The following is a 23,899-nucleotide window of genomic DNA, read 5'->3' on the forward strand; positions in this document are numbered from 1 at the left end:
GATCCAACGGGCCACATAGAATAATTAGACGTAAGTTTGTCATAAGGTAGAGAGTGTTTCTTTGAATGTTGAATATAAAAGTTATATACATAAAATTACTTTTTTGACTTACTGTTTGAGAGCGCATGTAGTCTTCAAAAAGCCAGAGGTCATTTTACAAACTCATATTTATATTATGAACATTTTTCATCTTTTTCATCCACTTCGTCTTATATTTACAACTAAATTAAGGACTAGTTATCATTTTCTAACATTAAACCATCAATGACGTTAAGCCAAGAACAGATTGTCGTTGAATCATTATCATATTAAATGCCATTATCCGAGTTCAGGAACATTTTCCCTCGGCACACAATATGCAGGCCAAGCTATAGAATACATTTTACTCTTATACAGACTTGGAGGAGGAAGGATCGAGTAAATGTTACTTTATGTTAATAAACGAAGTTAATGACTCAATGAGGGTTTCTTTTACATTAAACTTTAATGTCTTGATTAAAACAATTCTTCAGACACTCAATACATCAGACTTAATTTAATTTCTTTATATTTTTGCCTTCAAAAGATAGATCTCCTAATAAATGATAAAATTTCCGCAAACCAAGCTTTGTCTCGGTCGTTCAACGTCCTCAATGTCAGCAAAAAATGTACCACAAATGCCATGTCAGAGACTCGCTTGATAAAACTAACTGGATACATGCGACTAACCCCTTTTAGCCTAAACTGTAATAACTGTGAACGATCGCTGTATCATCTCAGCATCTTTATGTTCCTTGACACGAAATACATGTATGTGTGTGTGAGTGAAGTTGACACGCAATTTTCGTAAGACATGTAAACTGGTTGTTTAGGAAATAGCGTCAACATAAAAAAAGGCATGCCCTCTACAAAACGAATACATTCAACAGAGGAAATTGGATATTATATGGAAGGAGATGTGCGAAAATGGAAAGACAAATCAACCTTCATATTAGTTGTAAAATGTGTACAAATACAATTATATTTGAAAGACTTAATATTATATAATAGTTGAAAAATATTTATAAATAAATGTTTGAATAAATAAATATTTACATCTACTGTACATTATGACAATCTTGTCTTGTCAATTGACAGTCTTGTCTTATCACAATATGTTTATTGTAACAAACTAACAACGTCAAAAATTATCATCATGAAATAGGATCCCTAGTATAATATACAAAAAGGACTCGAACGTTGTTTAACCTCCATCAGTAATCGGGCCATAGTTTTGATTGTGGTCCGAAGACATTTAATTTTTTTTTATATTTATTAACATTTCTAAGTGATGTTTATTGCTCATCAGCACCACCACATAACCTGACTACATGATATTTTATTACATTCGCGTAGGAAAGTTTCGACAACAATAGATAAAATATATGAGACATAAACCAAACATATCAACAACAAAAATTTAAATGGAGACATCAAATATGCCGCCTAACATGAGATGTTATGTCTTCTCTGCTCTAGATGTAATAAAGCTAAATGATAAAGTAATCTGAATCTTAACACTTACACGCTAGAAATGTTTTATTTGAAGCAAAATATACAAGTCAAATTCATAACAAGACAAAACCTAATGTTATTCAGTGTAATATGTACCTTGTATCAACAGATTAAGATTTAATTTAACGAACGAACCGATCCTTTAAGTGCTGAATGTTTTAGAAGGTTTTGTAAACAGAAGCTTTGTGTAAGTTTGTCGTCTCACTTGACAAAACGTCAAAACTCGCACGGTTTTACAATATTTGTATATAATTACAGCAACGTGTCGCGTAAATTAACGTTGAAAATAACAGATTATAAGTTTTGTTTGTGTTTACTTAAAACTGTTTTGCAAAGAATAAAAATGAGAATTACTTCTCATGTTATAAACAATCAATATGCTACATCAAAACAAAAGGTCCATGTAAAAAACCTTAAGAAGGCCTCACAGTTATTTCACAAGAAAATATACTATTTGAGTTCTCTTTTAATTTTTTTTTTTGTTTTATAAAACCACAAATAATTTCAATATATATGTATATACCTATAATTATTAATATATACAGATTAAATTGAATGTGTAGGATAATAAAAGCTATGAGAAGTGATATTGTTATAAAGGAAGCAGGGGATACAAAATTCGCTTTAGCATCTTCCCGCGTAGATTACTAACATCCAGTCGACCTCTTCGCGCGTCGACTTCGTTAGTCCCACGTTGGACCTCATCAAAATCAAATATATATCTGCTGGAAGAGGATATTATTATCAAATCCCGGAGCTCCCAGCCTGTTGAAATATTAACAATAGACCAAGGGTGGATGCTCTTTGGTGATGTGATGAGAAGAATCTGCGATGCAAGTATGCCTCGAATACGACGGCAGGTACGAAAAGAATAGGCGTATTAGTGGACAACCGAAATTTCAGTTCTCCGCCAAGAATGCATCACTGCTCGTCGGGAATCTTAGCGGCAAAGACGAAGACGCCCTAGAAATGAAGGTTTAGAAAACCAGCTGCGGGAGACATATTGCAAAGCGAAGAAAGCCTTGAAATTTGTTATATTGCGAACCAAAGAAACTGCCTGGATGAAACTCACCACGGCCTAGATCTCGACCCATGGGGTCGCCAATACTGAGCAGCGAGGGGCAAATTAGTGCGAAGCCAGTCAGTTTCTGAATCCATGCCAACAGATGGCCTAACTTCAGTGTTGGCAGCATTATTTCCGGCTCCGTCTCAGCGATATAATACCATACATGTTCATGACCCAAAATGGTCCCACAAGAAGAGGTGCCTCCAGTAACTGAGAGAGAACTTGGAACAATTTTGTGTGTGGGACGCGAAGGTATATTCGTCCGAAATAATATGTGATGCAGCGTCCCGCAGGAAATGGTTCATGGTCCACTTTTGTGGAACATCGGATATGATCGTCTTCTTTGTGGACTCCTATTACGCGGGCTTCGTATTGTTTGTTATACAGATGACACATCAAGAAGCGATTAGTTTGGCAGAGGTTGGAGCGAGACTTATTTTCTCTCGCATCAAAAATCAGGCTTTATTCTTTCATGCTCCCCGTAGAAGAGTGCCTAAGGGATTAATACTATAATCGGAGAGGTAGAGATTCAATTTCAAGATAATATGAACTATCTTGGTTTGGTCCTAGACAGAAAATAGTCGTTTGCCACCCATTTAATGAGACTGACACCAAGATTGCTTAAGATGGAAACTGCCTTGAGACGCCTCCTGAAAAATATTAGTGGGCCTGGTTCCGTATGCCGACGCCTATACATGGAGTTTATCAGATCCATGGCACTTTATGCTGCGCCTGTATGAATAGATCACTTGAAAGTCGCAAATAAATCGTTACTGGCTCCGCTCCTTGAGACCTTGAGGCGCGAGTTCTGGCGGAAATATATCAAAGGGTCGCTGATATTAGGCGACGCGGTGATTAGCCATTAAAAGAGTAGGTGGAACGGTGGAGCACCTGGGAACCTGGGAACCTGGGAACTAAGACTGATAAATCCCACAGCTGGATACAGAGTGATTGAAGCCATAAGACCAAATCCTAGACGAATGGGTTTGTTCTCGGAATCGAAATTTGACGTTTCGAATGGTGAAGGTATTGACCGCACACAGTTTTGGTAACTATCTGTTTGCGATTGGGAGAAAACCGTCAAACAAGATGTTACCATTGCATCTCCGAAGACGATGCAGCGCAACACACGCTAGCGAAATGTGCAGAATGGGAAGAGCAGCGGAGAGAGTTCCGCAATGTCGCGGGTACAGACCTCTCGTTGGCGACCATTATGCAAATGATGGTCCATAACATGGTAGCGTCAGAGGCGATGGCTTCCTTCTGTAAGAAAGTCATGTCGCTGACGAAAGAGAACGGGAAAAGGCAACGGGGAGAGGCTTCGGGGTGGTGGACTTGGGGACGTCTGCCACCCTACGGTCTGAGGCCCCGTGAATGCGCAGTGTACCTCTGACCGAAATGAAGAGCCCAACTAAAGTGAAAATGGCCATTTGACAGCCGATGCTAGACTAAAGCAGAATCGCCCTACGGGCCCTATGTCTTAGCAGAAGAGTGGTGCGTGGGACACCCGTGGAGTTTTAGTCGGTAATGTGTCCTTTTCAGGACGAGTCCGACATAACTCCTCTTATTTTCTTCCTTCCCAAGCAAGAGAGTCTGCATAAAGCATTTCCCCACGAAAAATGAGAAAGGGGAAACAAAATTCAAAACTAAAAGTTTGACTGTTATAAGTAAAAAAAAAAATGACACAGGTAATTTTATTGTTGTGTAAACTGTATTAATCTAATTCCGAAAAATATAAATAAAAATATTGTTCAAAACCAACAGAGACGAAGCCTAAAGAAACATTCTCATAGAAAAGAAATAGCTTCCACTCTTAAAGTCAACATTACTTTTCATGATATCCATCACATAATATTTGAATGTGCGACGGGTTCTGCGTCAGATGCACTCTCTGCGTAGAGCTTTCTAAATAAGAGATATCTATGTTTGCGGATCCATTTGTAACTCCTGGAGGTAACACGCGCATCGACGGCAATGAGGCGAACATTAAGATACCCTCGTGGTGCTGGCGTCAGGCAAATACCTATTCCTCATATTTTATTTCAGTATCTCAGTTTTCCAACTAGTATGCGAGTAAATTAAAACATGGAACTGATTTCTTATTTACTTAAAGTTTTTGTAAAGCGCCTCTAACTTTAACTTTTTCGTAGGTGCAATATTTTGAACCGGTTAAAGTAAATCTTAACTACTCTTGTATAACGTCTAACACCTCCGACTAAGCTACGGAATCAATCTGCAACATAAGCAAAATATTTTGATAAAGAGTTGACGCAAGCTGGAGAATAATCATTTGTAAAGTAGTTATAAGTAAAGTCAATCACATTAGAAAAACACAATATCAGGAGCTAACAAATAATTTAAAACCTAATGGGGACTTGCCCAGATACATAATATTTGGCAGAACGTAACGTCATGTAGCTCAAGAGAAGGAAAAGGCCATGGGAAAAAAATATTTTTCAAACATGTATGTCATTTATAATAGTTTAAGTTGTCGTCAGAAAAATTGTTCTTTCAGTAGTTATGTTTTATCTCACTACAGCCCTTTTATTTCTATATAAATAATTTACTTCACATTATTATAATTTACAAATTATAACATTAGAATTTCGATCCTTTTTATTTTCATATAAGCTTAAATTCTTGTGTTTATTTTTTACCTCGTAATGAAAATAGACTAAATAATAATAGAATTAATAGAATAAATAAAAGTTCTCTTTTTGACACTAATAATAAGTGAGTTTGATAGAATCTTGAGACGCAGTTACCGATTTAAATATCTTCAGAGAACGATATGATATCAAGCAGATACAGAATAAGAACAGTTCCAAGTGAAGTCAGCTGCATTCATTTAACATAGCAGGAGTCAGTTTTCAATTGTAATCTAATCGTCTGAAAGGCCGTTTTAAACACCCCGTTAAACTATTATAATAGTCCTGAAAGATAAAGAATATTATCAATCGGAAAGTATTCTATAACGGCTCGGAGTGAACCGACTTCGTACCGAGCGATATCTTCCATTTTATAATCACTTTCAATAAAATTCAAGAGCCATTTTATATATTTTTCTAGTGCTTTAAGTTGCTTAAAGTTTATTTTCTTGACTTATAATTTGGAAAGTTCAGACTGTCAATAAGACGGACACACCATTCTTTAAGTCGTTACATACATCTTGGTGATGGACTAAATATTTTCCAATTTTTTATAGTTTTCAATAACGTTTAAAACCGCAATAAAGAAAATTTTGTTATTTATAAAATGTCACTCGCTTCAAAGTCGTGAGCAACCCATTTATAAACATTTTATTTTAAATATAATTATAATCAAAAATATGAAAAGCGACGTTTTTTCAATGTTGTATTCGATTTTAAGGGACGACCAGCGGGAACCGGAACGGAGATATTTAATGTTCCGGAACTTACAACATATATCACCTTATACTTGTGAAAGATTTGCCTCGTGTTTTATGACAGAGAATGCTTTAGAACAGGAAGAAATATATAAAGCTTATACTAAAAGGAAAAAACTGGATAAGATAAACATTAATAAAGTCACGACTTTCAGACTCCTGTTGTCACATTTGGTTTTAAATTCTATTGTTTACTACTGACATTCCATATGTATATACTCCTATATAAACCTATTAGAATAACAATGAATGTCACCGAGTCTGCCTCCTGAAGTCACACCCATATATTTATTATATAGTAAAATATATATTAAACTTGTTCATCGTCACAGACATCCAAGGGCTATGTTCTGTGTTCATAGAAACAAGAAAGAGAAGCATATGTTTAGCGCGCCGCACATAGCGCCGGGCCCGTAGAGAGTTCATTTACAAGGCTGCGACAAAGTTCCATGACTCCATCAAGTATGTCGTTGCACAACTATTGTTAATTAAAAGTGTTACATTATTACAGTTTACTCCTTTTAATCAATGGAAAATAATTAGAATAAATTAAAGACGTTAATTAATATGAATTACTTTCCGAGGAATTATAGTTTTGTATTAATACGACAAGATTTAAATCACGAACAATTAATTATAAATTTTATTCCAAAGGGATTAACTTCATTTTTATTTTAATGACATGAATATCAAAATAAACCCAATTTATTCAATTATTGGATTATATATATATATATATATATATATATATATATATATATATATATATTGTATGAGCCGCGCACGGATAACAATTTCCCGCTTAACCAACAATTGTGAGAGTTAATTGTGTTTCGCAATGAATTTATAAATCGTCATTGTACTTTTCTTAAACGTTTCTCCCGAGCTGTATTTTACGGAGGAACTAATTTATTTACCTTTACTATTAACTTATGAATACCAGTGAAGAAAATTGAGGGACAAATATGTTACATCTCATTAAAAATAATAAGATTGAGTATAAAAAAATGCTTAGAAGACCATAATAAATTGTTTTTTTTTTTCAAAATTATATAAAGATAGTATAAACGACTATCCTTACAAGGTCCCTTTAAAATTCTCTTACGTATTTGTTTTGTGTTAAAACATTGTCATATTTGCTTCAATCTATTGAAAAGAATGTCTTGTTGAATGGACAAACTTGTTATTATGGAGCCCGTCAGAGCCACTGATATCTGTTACGACTGTAATTCGTGTCACGTGATACAGAGCTGTCTCAACAATAATAAACCTACCTTCATATTTATATTTTATTGATTTAACAAAAGAGTGCATAATATGAAAGGAATCAAATAATCGAGCAACATTTTATCATAAACAGATTTAGACCATGTTATCATTTGTAAAATGAGTAAAATGAGTAATCAAAAAAATCCTTTCTCATTTCTATAAAATGGTGTTTAACCGTAGTTAAGTTAGTTAGTTTAACCATATAGATTTATTGTAAGATACAGAATCAGCATGAAAAATATTTAAATACAAGCCTACTGTTGTCTCGCCACCTCACGCCACTTTATTTGTCGTTTTAAAAAGTAATCACCTCTCGATAAAATGATTAACTTAATGATTAGACTTTCATAATACACATACATAATAAGTAGTTATAACTTTTCATCATCACAAGTGAAGTGTGACAAAATGGTCTTTAGTAATAAACAAATGACACGGGTGACGGGAAGCTGTGTTTTTTAAATTCCAATAATTTTGTGTCCCTACTCTACCGTCATACTCGTATAAACACACTGTTGTAGAGTCATCACTAATAAGAAAATCGAAAACAATAACTAGACCAGTTTATACAACTCGTAATATACATCGGGACCGTAACAGTGTCAGAAGTAATGGTACTAATTTCGTTAGAAGGCTGGGCAGCGGTAGCGAGAACGTATTTTATATTTACTGCTATCATAATTCATAAGATTATTTGCATCGTTCACAGTGGACGTTATTCGTTAATATGGTCGAGATAATAAACGCGATACTGCATTAGTCGATACACGAGATGGAATCGGCGGACCGTTGGAAACCACATTGTTGGGGATCGCAAATTGTAATGGCACAGGGAACTAATCCACAACAAACGAAATTCTCATCAATTGTGGTGGGATATTGACAGGAACGTGACTAGATAATTTGTAGGTCGATGAACTTCATCAATTCCATATTTCAGCTTAATCTCAGTTCAAGAATATTATTTATAACAAAAAATAAAATGTTGAAGGCACTGTAACAAACTTCACGGAGAATCCCTAATCAAATGAAATCAAGTAATTAAAAAAACTTTTGTGGCACGCGCGGTATAGTTATCACGATAGTCCGTAGAAATTTTCGTGAGCTCAAAACTCAAAATACATTTGAAGTTTTGCGTGAAATAAGCTAGCAACGAATGACTAATAAAAAGATAAACAAACAAGCAACTCAGTACAATATTCGAATTCATGGAAATCTTTCTTTACAATTATATCAATATATTTACAGACCTTCGCGAACTGTTCTTACCCTTATATTAAATAGATAAATATTTCCAACATCACACCTATCTCATTTCTAGACACGTGCTCGCTCGAAGCGCTCTTCATTTTTCTTATCTGTAACAACCTCCACCCGTATTACGTATCAAATGCACTGTTATTTTACAACAGTCACACTTGTTTATTTTACGAGACATTTTCTTTAACTACAAGTACATTAAATGACATTATAATGAAATACTATTTAATGACGAGTCCAATAATACAGAGGTACTCACATTTATAATTTATGTAAATTACGTTTATACCGTCAATTTTGGCCATTGCTGAGTGATTATCATAAATGATGACAAATCTTTATTACTAAAAATATAAACAGGTTCGAGGTGTTGTGTTCAGGTATCTCCTTCTGTACAACCTCCTCTAGTCTATTCAATAAACTTATATTCAGGAATTCTTTAATTTGTGAACGTCATACAATGTATATAAATGATACAAGTTAGCAAAGGTACAAAGAGAAAGAACCAATTTAGTACTTTTAATAGTGTTTTCACAAAATAAGACATTAAAATCCAATTAACTCGTCCCAGGTGTTCTTTGCGGCCTACCTCATGACCATTATTAGCTGGAGTAAGGATTCTAAAGGCTAACAATATGTCGCCTTTCCATTGCTCATTTCATAGAACTCGCATTAACACTAAGTTCATCCAAATTTTTGGTCACTTTGCAACCTTCTCTTTGGTACTTAAACATTACAAACATTTAGCTAATTACAAGAGTGTTTTTAGTTTACTTATTATTTTAGCGTTTCATGAGTTCCGCTAAAAGACAACTATTTTATAGGAACAAAAATTTTAACAAGTGTAAACCCATTATCATTATGGATTTTACAACAAACGTCGTACAAAGTGTAAGCAGCTTCTTAAAAACTACATAAGGATTTTATAATAACTTGAACTGTATTCCAGTGCATAAAAGGTCGCTAAAAGTGTCTACGGAGCGAATCCAAATATAAAGAATATTATTTAAGTTTGCTAGCAGTTTTATCTTTTGTTCTATTCGAGAGACGTCTTCAAGCGAATGTCAAGTTGTAGCAAAACTAACGAATCAAGCAGCTCTGATTAACATAAGACGTGGCTATGTTCGGAGAATAAAAAATAAAATATGTATTACAGTTCGTATCGCTGGACAGTAATCAAATATTGTAACTGTAAAAATAAAGATCTGGAAATCCACACAAAATATTATATTTTTTTACTTTCGATAAGATGGGTACAGAGCAAAACTATTGATGCGTATATAGGAGATCATTAATATTATAATAGGAAGAGAAATTCCTTTATTCCTATCTTTCTATCAATTATTCTTATAATTTCAAGAATTGTTAAGTAATTAAACATCATGAGACGGATCCAAAGAAAACATCAATCAAAGAAAAACCTTTGGATGTGGACAATCACAAGTACACGAAACAATAGAGCGATCAAGAACAGGGATTCCATTTGAAATTGTAAGAACAAGAAAATGAAATCACAAAAGTTTCATTGGGAATGCGTCGCAAAAACAAACAATTATAATGTAGAAAAGATGAAGGTAGACCGGAATTTATTCAAGAGAGATCGCCGACCTCAGCTCGACTTGACGTCGTTGGATGAGAGAAAGTAGCAGGAGGAGGGAGGTTGGCAGGGTTGGGAGGCAGAGGGAGAGAGGAGAGGAGAGAGCATTGTAGAACATTAACAATTCACAAGGAGTCCATTAGGTGGCACCTACGGTCAGATAATTATACGCGTGCGTCCCAAACAATTGGCCACCATTTGGCATCCCGACCCAACTTAAGTAGGAGCATCAAATAGATACATCTTGCTATTATCATTATCTTGTTATTAGTTTAATGTCTTGTGAAATTTTATACAGTCAATTGTAAAGCTCTTTCATAGACACAATTCCATTTCATGAGAAGGTTACCGCTAGCTCACTGTCGTCTATTAATAATTACACATTATCAGGACTTCCTAAGAATGTTTAATGATTTATTGTGATTTGTAAATATGAAGTTTAATGTTTATTTGTTTGTAAAATATTAAAAAAATATTGTTTTACAAATGTTGAGAAGTTTGTAAAACTCAGTGCTAATAAAATGACGTATAAGTCTAAAAACTATTCGTGACACATAAGGAAAGGTATGTTTCTATATTCGACCTCCATACCAAAGTGATAACATTAAAAAAATAAATAAAATACTTCATTTATCTGCTGGAGCAATTTTAATGTATTTTAAGACTGAAATCCTGGATAGATCTTTACCTTGAGCTTGAAAAATGTTTTCAAACTAAATTTTTCCCATCCATCAGATGTGTATTTTCTTCAGTTAGCTCTTTGGAGAGTAAAACAAAAATGTAATTTAATTATAATGGTTAGCTGAAAAGCTGAAAAAGTCATTGGAGCGTGGACGTCTTTGATTAGGTTCCTGTATTTGATCGATCATGAACCGTTCCGCGGTACGCGGACCGATGACAGTTATAAATTGAACTCGTAACGGAAAATAATTTATGAAACTTTTTTAAACAAATTAAGATCTTACAATTCTTCGCCAATTTTCCAAATAATCATCCTGTTTCATAACCAATTAGCGATTTAAAATATTTTATCACAAAAAGCTATATTTTATTAAAAATCTTGAAAATATACATTATAAACGTATATATGTTTGTCATTTGTTTTACTTTATATATAGAATGACTGCATGTCAATTAAATTTAAACTACAGAGATTATTGTGTTAGTTGGGATAAAAATAAACAGTTCATGCAAAGATTAACTTAATATTGCTGTTATATCATCCACCAATTTAATCTCATCCACACTTCAATCATTTCAGTAACCGCTCCAAGTATGTTGATTTCAGTCAAGGTCAATATTGAAGAGCTTCAATATCAATAGGCGGTCACAAGCCGAGCCGAGCTGAGCTCATTGTTCCTCGGCCTGTTCTTATGTGAAGTTCAATTCACAGATTCCAGTATGTAACATAGAGGGATACTTCCGAAGCGGGAGATATTAATTCAGCTCTCAAATCAGCTGTAGTTGAAGTGCTCGCGAGTTTGAGAGCAACTTCCTCCGTCTTCAACGAGCCCAATGAGCCGAATAGTTTTCAAACTAGCTCCGTACGATGCATTTGATTCGATCTCCAGAACTACCGCCCATTACAGCCGACATACATGTACATAGATTGTATTTTAGAAATTAATTTTCTGGGACATTCTTTTACACTTTTAGAAAACATCAAAAAATAGCTTTATATTAATTATTCCTTTGTAAAATAATGAGAAAGGAACTAATTTCAAAACATAATTCAATATTTCAAAATAGAAAGCCAAATTAGTTCCTACTCTAAGTACACGCCAATGTCTAACACGCTTCAATAAAGACACAGAACAGTGAATGAAGACGTAACGATCTTGAAGGAGATGGAGAGCGAGCACAAGTCGATTTTGTTTGTAATTATCTTCGCGTTTCCATCAGCTCGAGGCGAGTGCGTCCTCTAACAATATCTAATTGATACATCTCCAGGAAATCAATCATCCTAAACTTCCGATCTCTATTAAATATCCGTGACATTATTTGGAATTTAAAAAAATATTAAAAGTTTCGATATGGTGAGGATAGGTGGTCGATATGGTTTCTGTAATAATTAAGAAAATTTTGATTCCTCACTGAAACTCTACAAGGACTTATAATTAACCACAAATTAACAATCTAATAAATGTTAGTTCTAATATTTAGTAAACTAATAATCATATTGAAAATCCGTAATTATCTTCTATAATTCTAATAAATGGGAAAATCTACTCGAAGAGATTAAATAAAACCTCAAAGTTTAAATTATATAAAGAACTTTTATTTTAATACTCGAGCTGAACTTATAGAACATGACAGTAAGAATTATGTTTTTAAAATATGGACTATAAAACAAGTGAAAAATTAATAATTTACGATATGCCTAATAAATTAAAAATAAATTTGATTGCAGTAATGAGCTTTAAAACACACCACGAGTATAAACGAGTACAATAAAAGCAATTTGGAAGATGAAATATTTATTGCAAGAAGTAAACTGTTATTGTAAATTGAATATACAACAGAGACAATTAAGCAGCTAAATGAAGGACATGACTTCAGTTATAGTAGGTATATACTATGAGTTATATTGAAAAAGGTCTTTGTTGAGCATACTTTGTTTGCTGCAAATTCTATCACATTATATTATAAAATGGTAAAAATAAGTAAAATAGAAAGAATAAGAATTTCTTATATAATTATAAAATAATTAGAACATTTTTTTTCAACATTTAAGATAAATGTCAAGTATCGAGTCAGATGAAAAATGTTTTCATTAATTATGTTTGCAATAAAACTTAAATATTTCCTTCTCGTCCTATTTCTAAAGGAATCTTTGTTACTGAAAACGATATTCCAAATACTAATAACACACAAAGATATTTGGCAATACCCTGATTATGTTAATGCAATACACGCTCCATTCGCATTATGTACAAGACAATCTTCAATCCCAGGCCCGGGCCCGGGCCCCGGTCCTCAGTCCTCGGTAATTCTATTAGCGCGTGTCATGATGACAGCGGACTCTTGTTTGTTTGTATGGATCGTAATCAAAAAAGCTGCCAAAAGATTTTGTAATGCTTTTTTGTGATGAGAAATGAATTCTTATTACGAAGCCCGCATATTGTATTTCACTAGCATATTGTATAAATTTTCGCATTGCGTAATGCAAAGTACAATCACAACAGTATAAGGGTAGATTATCTTTATACTCAAAAATTATCAGTTTGTGAAACATATCGAAGGAAATAAAAGCCATTCATTCATTGAGATATATAATTGAAAAAAAATTTGGAATTTGTTTGTCCAGCTTTGACGGTGCGGTTAGAGGCTGCGTCGGGCTTCTTAGAATATTCAGTTAATTTTTTTTTTATTTGTATTTAAAATTAGTGACGTCAAAATAGATTCAAGAGCCGTTGTCTCACGGACGAATGAACTAGCCCTTGAAACGAATGACAAGACAAGATATACTAGACAAGATCCGGCCGGTGACAGGCGTACGTTGGAGAATTATCTATAACTAAATATATATACTAATAATTGAATGCAAACTTAAAATTTATGACTTGTTTGATAATAATTTTCATAAACGATATTTATAGATTCCTGGTATTTCATGAGTATTCAATTTTAAATATATTCGACCAATTAAAACAATACCCAATAACAACAAGATATTTCTTGAACACTCTTTAGCTGGCGCTTGTTGCTATTGGTTAAATAAAATCATAAAACAGTCCAGTGGATTTAAATAATGTTATAACTTCTGACAAACCAAGAGAGGAGAGCTGCCTAACGCGTTGAAGTAGACGTCGAGGCCAGGGTCGTGTTGCAGTAAATTGAACGTAGATGTGTTCGAGGGTCTGGTTATGATACAATTGGACATATTACAGAAATCATATGGCCCTGCTTGTAGAGAGCTCAGATGTACGAAGTTGACATATAAACTTCATTGCAGAGTGAAGTATACACGAAGTTCAAGTCTTGCAACCCAGCAGATACAGTCACGGTGGAGAAGAAGACACAAAAAACACCTTACTTTTGAAGAAGATTGGCCCTCACGTGTACACTTTAGTTTGTACCCAAACCCGATCATCTGTTCCTGTATTACTATTACGAAATTACTATTAGTGTGATAGTAAAAATTAGGTTACTTTGGATTTAAGTATTATTAACAACACATGTATATTCAATTTAATGTTGTACTACCTTGTATAGATTACCGCCCCTCCCCGTTTATAAAGTATATATGTAATATTATAGAGTTAATCCTAAAGAAGCTTTTGTGTCGGTAATTATTTTGTTAATATTGAAATTATTATTATTCAGAACCCTAAGTCTCGTCACTAGAAAGAAGAACTACATAAGAATAAACAGGCCGCATTGATTTATGATCTTCGTGGCTTTTGGAAGAAACTAAAGATGTATCAGTAAGGAAAATATTCACAAACAATTACAAATGTTTGATATGAAGCAACTTGACTATCACTGGAAACATAAGCGCTCTGTGTCTAACAAGACTTAAGAAAAGGTAGTTCGAATAATAATAATAATATAAGACTATTAGAATATTAGAGCGGACGAGTTGAAGAAAGTATAGGTGTACTTATCACCAATACAGGTGTGTTTCGATACGATCAATCTACAAACTGAAGGTTGTCGCTAAGACTTGGAAGAACACTCTCATCGAAATCATTTCAAAATGCTTCCAATCTTCATGTGTCTTTCAACGAAGTTAAACCAACGACGCCTTGTTTCTCTTAAGATAACTTCAATTTAAAAAAATTGTTGAAAATCTTTTTCACTGTGTACTCATATTAATTTCATATTATTTTTTTATTTTATGTTTTAATCACATTAATATAAATGGTTCTGGAATATTTTTGTTGCGGCAGTTCTCCTTTACGTTAATTAACAAATACGATTTTGCAATTTTTCATTTCTTTTATTATTTTTTTTAAATATGTTTTCGGTACATATTTTCCAAATGTTACGTTGAAGTTGTCACCTCCTAATATCTTTATTAATAAAAAATGTTATTAATAATATACGCGTACTGTATAGAAACTGTAATTTACGTTTAATGATACGATTATATTACCATTTGCATCCGTTTATATCGAATAAACAAAACACTATGCACTGTAATAGAATTAACTTAATAATTAAATTGAAAAATGAATACAAACTTAATACACTCAATAATAAAATCACACCAAAAACAATATTTAATAAATAAAATTATATTAAATATTGTGTTTAATGAGTTTGACCAATCGTAGCGATCTCTATATTTATTGAAACTGTATTTTAACGACCATCGAAAGCTACTACTCTATCACATTAATATAAATGGTTCTGGAAGGTTTTTGTTCCGGCGGTTCTCCTTTGCGTTCATCAAAAAATACGATTTTGCAATTTTTCATTTCTTTGACGTTGAATGAAAGGTTTTAATTGGTAAATTTAAAAAGAAACTTTAAATTTTTGACCAGATAGGGCGGTCAGTGTACTGTAACAGTGTACTGTGTAATTGCTATTTTAGAATATCGTTAAATACATTATTAAAACGCACGAACACAATATAAAACATTTCTGGTTCTTTGAGAGTCGTCTTATTTGAGTGACAATTTGCGCCCCGCACAAAACCGGCGTGGAGATTTTCCTCTCAGGCACGCAATATTAAATTCCAATAGATATTGACTGGGCATTGAGGGTAAGACAGTTATCAATCAGTGCGGGTAGGACACGGGGATGACATGGGATGGGGAGGTACAAAGAAAGGCTGCCAACGGAAGCACTAGGGCGGTAATGACGTCAGCATAATGGCGGCCTATCCAGCCTGGTGAGTCGAAGTCATTAGAGCTATTATACAAGATTGAAAATGAATAGGCCTGTTTCTTTGATAATAGGTTACATGGTAATCCTAAATTAGTAGACCTTAATAAATAACATTTAAATTAAAATTATACACCATATACAACGTAACCTTATTAGCTCCTAATATTTTTAATGTTTTGTAATATCCATGTAATAACCGCATATCTCTAATTTATATATAACAACCAGAGCTGTGGTTAAATATGCATCCATCTTACGACTGAAACGGTTTAAAGATAAGAGCGAGTCAACCTAACTGATGGCTGAAAAACAGTTCGGAGAGCTCAATTATTGAACCTCTTTAAATATCACACCACCGCCCGTGATCACGGTTGTTGAAAAGTAACCAAAACGTCGGGATTATGTAGTTTTAAAATAATAAAATCCGCGTAGTATATCCGAAATATAAGTTACATTTACATGAATAAAACTCGCGAAAGTGTTAGATCTCATTAGATAGTTTTTAGATAAGAATATATTTTTTCTGATGCTTATTAAAATGATAACGAACCAATTCCATACTATTTCTGTGTAACAAAAAATGTGGAAAGGTTAACTCTGTTCTACTCAGTAACTGACTAGTTCGGTGTTCTAACCACTCTTGAATCAAAAAGAATTATTCTTCATATTTTTATACAGGGACACACCCTGTATAAAATCTTCAATTTATATTTAAATTTACTCAAAGCTTTGAGTTAATATTAATCTGTTTTGACAATATTAATGTTAAATCTACATAGTTTATTCTCAGTCCTGTTATTAAACCCGAAATAAAGGAACGATGTTAATGGTAATATTTTTTTCTAATAGATCTAACCATAATATTCGACTGGCACGGTGAACAGCCTGCCGGAACAAGAGCACCATAGTCGAGGATACTTCTCAATGTAGGTTTATCGTTATTTTAAGCTTCTTAACTAATTTTCATTGCGCCAATTCCTAAGCGTTACAATTTAGATGCCTGCGTATTTTCCCTACTAAATAGAAAATCTCAGCTGGATGCCCCACCGTTTCAACTTTTATTCTATTCTTAACCTTGAGAGTGTAACAAATTATTTAAAAAATATAATTTGTGAATATTTCGCATGGCGGCATGATGCGTAAAAATAATTGGGAATCGTTTTTTGAAGTCATAAAAACTGATTTTTACTTGACCATAAGGGGCACGTGACAAGGGACAAGCAACTTTATGTAGCTGTTTACCGATATATACAAAATATATATTAAATATACGTATCTGATTATATTATTCTACGGTGCTAGCTTTAGTCGCCGCTATTTATCACACCGCGTTGGCATACAGAGGTGTTTGTTTAATAAAGTGAGTAAGAGATGAGAGAGAGTATTCCTAGCGGCTTACCGCGTGTTTCGTACCGATAACGAGGATGCTAATTCAGATTAATATATTTCTTTGGATTGAAAGGACTTTATTTACAATTCTGTTCTGACTCCGATAAAATAAAAAAGGCTATAGATGTTCATGTTTCATTATGTTTGCATCTATGTTTTACTAATTTTGAACGAGACAACAGAGCACAATTTGTACACTTAATTTGACAAATATATTTTCTTGTATTGAGTTTCCATATCGAACGAAGTCGTAGTAAGTATTTATTACTTTTTGGATATGAAGGAACATCAGTTGTTTTGTTTTCTTTAAGTTCTTTATTATTTCATGTTATTTGGAATCGTTAAACAAAAACAGATATTATAGTAAACAATAAATTTTAATAGCAAATGTAAATGTATTATATACCTATTAATCCTACAATCATCTAGATGGAGCTAAATTTATTGTAGGATTTACTTACGTCTGAAATAATTATAAATTATCTTTCAACCGAATTCATCATACTCACGACAATAATAAAGTAAACGTGACAAATAAGGTAAGGATGTATGTTACAAACGGATATAACCTCAATAAGGACGAGCCACGACATTCTCCCCCAACCTTTATCCGAGTACCGATAACTCTTCATGAGTAATGACGTCACATCAGCGTTGCCACTCGGCCGTCCTAACTTTGAAACTCATACCATAAGGCCGGATGGTCTGAGTGGCCGCAGACAAGACGTCTCCTAACTTTTGCACCATTAATGCAAACACATCAAACTCTCAAACATCATTGACATCGGCTATTCCAAACGTGACACATAATATTGCAAATCACGAATACAATAAATATTTACTAAAGTTTGTGTTGTATTTATCAATTTGAGTTTTTTTTTTATTACTTCTAATAAGGAAATAAATCTCGAATGTAAAAAAGCGATAGAAAGTTAATTATTTATTGAACAACACGTTTTGTGTTTTAATTAACCATAATAATAAATCCCCTTTCTCTCGAACATTCGCAGTTTAATTTACAATGCGGCTATTTATCATGAATGAATATAATTAATTTGGTTGATTATAATTGTATTAACCGTTAGTGAGTAAAACTCTTCATTTTCAAAGTTACAATCTGTATTTTAATCTAAAAGACCAATCCCAGATATAAATGGTATCGTAGTCTTTATACATAACCAATTCCAACAAAACCTAAAAGTAATGCTGCTTTAGATCAGTTGATAACTTAAATCTCATGGGTTATGTTTCATTAACATTATTTTTTCTGCTAAAAATTATCTAAGTTGAATCACCAGTTCTTGTAGCTTCCTTGATTAACAACCAATTTCCACAACAATCGTGGAATTTAAATGTAGGTGTTACTCTTGACCAAATATCTATTTCGGAGTTAGATTAAATTCCGGACAGAAATCTCGTAACAATTTCGCCTTCAAGAGAATTGTTCTCATTCCAAAGCCCCACAATATAAAACCGGTAAAGCTTGTCATTTTATTCAGTGTTAATAGCTCAAAGAATATTTATAAAAGCATATATAATTAAAAATGTCTGCTAAGCAATTGTCCGTCTGATCATCTTTCTTACTGTGAGTATATGTTTGTAAATATCTCCGCGTTTAACTATCTTAGAGGATTTAAGGAGAAGTTTCTAAAATCTAACCTAATTCGGAAATCGTATTATACGCTGCTCTCTCGTGGATTTTTTTAATGTGCCTCTACTATAGCAAACATGTTTATGGCCTGTCTGAGGGAGGATGTCACGGTAGGTTATGGATATCCGTAATAAAAGTGCGTTTTCGATCTTTCAATTACCTGCTGTCTCTTGGACTAATTCTTTAGAAAAAACTCACCAGAGATTTTAATCTATAGCGGTTGCTTATGCCTGATATGAAGATGTGAATAGACATCCTCTCAAAGGCGAGGATAAATCCTAAAAAGTAGCCGTCGTCATCATGTCAAATAGTTCTTTAAAACACAATCAATTATAGAAGCGCATGAACTACACGCAGTAAGATAGTATTACTAGTCTTACATAATGGCTGTGAACACGTAATCATGGATTAATTCTCACAACTTATTTTTAAAAGGAGGTAAGAAGTCCAATTGGGTGTCCACGTGCATCAGCTCAGAGCTCAGTACTTCATGTATGTGAGGAGTTGCACCTTGTATAGCATTAGTCTCAGTCACAGTCTTATCTAGTTTATTTTGTTTTTAACTTTTTCACCTATTGCTAACTCCCTGCACAGCATATTTTGAATGAATTCTTATTATATATATGTTCCAGTCATATAGTCAGATCATTACAGTATTTAAACATCGATAAGTTGACAATGATTTACCATTATATATTTGAAAATAATCCACAGCTGATTACTCAAGAATTCTTGTTTTTGAAAAGTAATTTTGTATGTCTTCAACTTCCTATAAAAAGATTTAAATCGATCTATAAAATTCGATATTGTCATTGTTCAACTGTAGCCAAAGTAAATAATAATTGAATTAATAAAAAGTCCAATATAGTCACATTGATTCAAGAAAAACGCAAGATCAAGGGATAAAATAAAATAAAAAGAAGTCTCCATCAGCAAATGAAAACCAACAAATTGGAATCTTCTAAATAGGAATGTCATGAAACGTCAATCGAACAAGCCAAGCTGCCCTGACCGTAATAAAAGCGCCTCAGATCGGACTACGGCGCTACCTGTCGCACTCCATTATGCTTTGATAACTTATTTATTGGCTGCTCCATCTGCCGACTCTTAGCTTTTAGTAAAAAGGATATCGCTATATTATGTTCTTACACTTTCTACTTTTTTGATGGCCCTTCGACAGAAATTTGTTTCTAAAAAGACGATCGATGGCTTTTATTTTATATAACGGTTGTATGAAAATTTATTTTATACGATTTGTTCCTGTTTTAAGCAGTTGGTTAAGTTTTTTCCTCAAAATATTTTCTTCAGAATAATAGCAAGTCCAGGTAATGATAGATTAAATAACATTATTTATCTCAGGTCAGTCATTACCTTATATTAAAGTGTATTTATAAAAACCAATCAGAGTGTACATAGAGAGTACACAGTACCCTTACTATGAGTTTGCCTTACAAACTAAACGTGGCTAGTTTTTTTGTTTTTGAAACATAAATCTTCACAGATAATAGAATCAGCGTGAGTACATAAATATAAACTGCTTATTGTTTGTATTTAGTTAGACTTTGTATACTCGTGGTAAGGGTACAGAAAATTTACCATATTATATTATACATTTTGGATATTTTCCAAAATTTCTGCAAGTAATATATGTTTTCGAAACTTAAGTGTATTATTTTCAATTGTTTTTGCTGTTGATTTAATGAAATGATAAAAATGTTCAATAGTAACGGAATATGAGTCAAATGAAGAAACTGATCGTATTGTAATCTCGTTTTTCATAAATTAATAAAAGAATGAAATTTGTAAAAAATCTTACATTCATTAAAATTCATAAGGAGTGCGACAACCTGTAATTAAGAAGTCTGCAGAGAATTGCTATTGGCGATAATTACAATTGAAAACTTTGCGAACTGAGCGTCTGAAGAAATTTCACTCTATTCCTAAAATTAACTTTACCATTTGTTTGATTAGTACTTGTTATCAATTTCTCAAATGATTTTCTTTTCCACGTCCCCGACCTCTCCCTAAACTTATTTAAAAAAGAATGATCATAATAACAGAGAAAGTGGTTTTTATATATTTTTCCTTAATTCCATGATGTTCCAATAATTACAGAATGAATAGAATATTTCATAGAAATATTTGAAGCTCTGAATTTAAATTAAGATATAAAGGACCATCAACCGGTTTCTTTAGAGTATTGTCAAAAGAACTGTTTAATGTCTGAGGTAATCGCCCTTAATTTCTACCGTCCTATGTTTGAAAGAGAGTGCTTTTGGTAAAGTTCTTGGATGGCTCAAAGTAATTATGTTCACGGATGTAATGAACGCGTGCCAAAGAAAGAAATATTGTCAATTACGTTCAGAGCAATAACCGTTACTCTCAGCTATGGGTTCTTAATTATCTCAGTTGGCAGCCATAAATGAAAAGATGTCTTAATTTTATTATACAATCGTTAATATTCTCGATACTTATTAATATAATAGTAATAAAATATTATAAGTGTTGTCCTCGTTATTAACATTTTTATCATTTATTAAGTCTTAATTAAATGTCGCACAAACTTACAGAAACATCTGTGGGAAGAAAGTCTGCTCACTTTTCACAGAAATCGCAAACAATTACTTAAAATAACTCAATTTTTTTATAAAATAACAATAATTATCAGAGTATTTTCACATACTTCCGGTAACACCGAGCACACAGTCACTTCACGTGCGAAAGTTTCGTTGACTCGCTCGTCAGTTAAACCGTTTACTACGACGTCCGACGCTGGTCTCGACTCGAGCGAGAGTGACTGCCGAATACCGAGTGCAAACTGTAGGATCGTGCGCGCGCAACGTTCCGACACCATAGAAAGCATTTCTTTGTACTATTATAATAAATTGCACATCAATCAGATTAGTACGACCTTCGACGTTATTAATGCGGTGTAGTTTACAAACTTGATACTGTTTACAGACGTGACGTGATCATGCGAAATATTACTGAATATAATGTCGAATATAATTCATATAGGAAGAACAGAATATAATATTGTCTATAAGATTCCTTGGAGACTTAGTTATACATGCACGCTTCTAGTCATTTGCTCGTGCATTTTTAACTTCTCTTAATCCTATAATTTTAAATTAATAATGTTAAAAGTCAAACAAACCCTATTACAAAGAAAATTAATCATTTAATATCAAAAGGAATCAAGCGTGACATAAATAAAATTAATACAAAATTGAGTTCTCATCAAAAAGGTGTAAACCTACTCTCATAATCGTTGATTAACGCCAGTTCAAACGTTACTACGCCACTCCTCAGGACCCCTTCACTCATTTATTTTTCAAACCTTATCCAAAGCTCCTTAAATATTTATTTTGCTCTTAGTATTTTTTATATGTAACTAAATTTTATTGTTCTTAAGTTTACACAGCTAGTTAAATATTTAAAAGATGGGTATTTTATTTCATTAGCATTCCTTTTAACGTAATAAACCAACAAATTAATTGACTACATATGTTTTAGATTATTGTGTATACAACGTAAACGTAATCTTCGCGCTTCACAAACTCACCATTACTAAACAAATTATATTTTAATGAAAATAAAATCATACTTTTTAGTATAATCAATAAAGTACAATGATTATTTATCTCTGTTTTCTATTTTACCATTATTGCTGCTGTCGTATTATTATTTTTTTATATTTTTACTGTCAGGAACGGCTGTTACGTTTAATTTTATTCTTGCTATAAGTTTGCGACTTTCTTTTATTTTCATTAAAATATATAAATAATACAATCCCCTTGAGCTATAACTAAACCGGAACTGTTCGTTCTCGTGTTTGGATCTCCAACCAAGGTGTTGGACGTCCTCTCAACATCCCCGAAGCTTCTCTTCACATTCACAGCAGGAACAGTGGAAAGCTTATAATATTCTTCAGACTGCCTGAAACTAACGGATAACTTTTTACATTGAAGTATTCAATAGAACAGTAGTACCCGCGGACAGAGTCTCTTACCTGTTATATGAGTGTATACAACTGATTTCATTTACTCTTTACGTATACAGCCTAAATATACAAGTTTTATTATTAAAAATATATATATATAGAAGCTTTTCGTTTCTTTTTATTAAGTATTCAATATGAAAAATAGAAGTCACTGACCTAACGCTATTCTTATTATTTTCACTGTCTGTAGAGTGGGGATGCTCTCCTCAAATTTCATCATAATCTCATTTACACCTACTTACTAAATCTAACATTCACGTGGCGTTCTTTAAATTTAAAAAGATGCTGTTATTTTAAAGCTTTCTAAAAAACAGTAATTTTATGAGTAATTTTAACAAACGGACACATAATTTTTCATAAAGTTACTTATCATATTATTTATTTTGGAATGTAAATTCTAATCGTGTAATATTGTCAGGTATCTTTCGGGATAAAGTACTCAATGTTAAATTAACATTACTCATTTTGATATATTTTTGAAGGCCACCAAAACTTTCTTACATCTTTAATCTTCTCCTTTTCTCGTTTTTGCCAAAGTTATCTTAACACAAGAGCGGGGGATGTTTTCTGTGATCAGTCATAAGTACTTTTATACCTCTTCGTTTAGGTGGTTGTGATGCGGACTGGTTTTTATAAACGAAAGAGCATACCTGTTTACTTTAATTGCGTTTTATTGTTGATCTGTTTTTAAAATTTTATAAAGCCTGCTTTAAAATTTGTGTGCTATTGTTTTAGAGATCTCTCACTATTATTGGTGCTATCCCTAGTGCGATGAAGTTGAGGACATTTTTTATGTATCATTATTTTTGTGGACACAATAGCTTCACACGCTGTCTGTAAGGAGTATGAGGCAGTAAGCTTTCTAGCCCTATGAAAGACGCCGTCGGTGC

At 33.0% G+C, this 23,899-nt stretch overlaps 1 protein-coding gene across 1 annotated transcript in view; it reads right to left on the reverse strand.

Annotated features, from left to right (window-relative positions):
• LOC116777148 (TWiK family of potassium channels protein 7-like) overlaps nt 1–21,785 on the reverse strand; it is a 33,847-nt gene extending 12,062 nt beyond the window's left edge. Inside the window, exon 1 of the mRNA XM_032670532.2 lies at nt 21,575–21,785. The gene's annotated coding sequence lies outside the window, so the exon portion shown is untranslated. The remainder of the gene's footprint in view (nt 1–21,574) is intronic.
• Between the last annotated feature and the right edge of the window lie 2,114 nt (nt 21,786–23,899).

The sequence above is a fragment of the Danaus plexippus genome, chromosome Z (genome assembly GCF_018135715.1).
Source record: "Danaus plexippus chromosome Z, MEX_DaPlex, whole genome shotgun sequence".
Lineage (NCBI taxonomy): Eukaryota > Metazoa > Arthropoda > Insecta > Lepidoptera > Nymphalidae > Danaus > Danaus plexippus.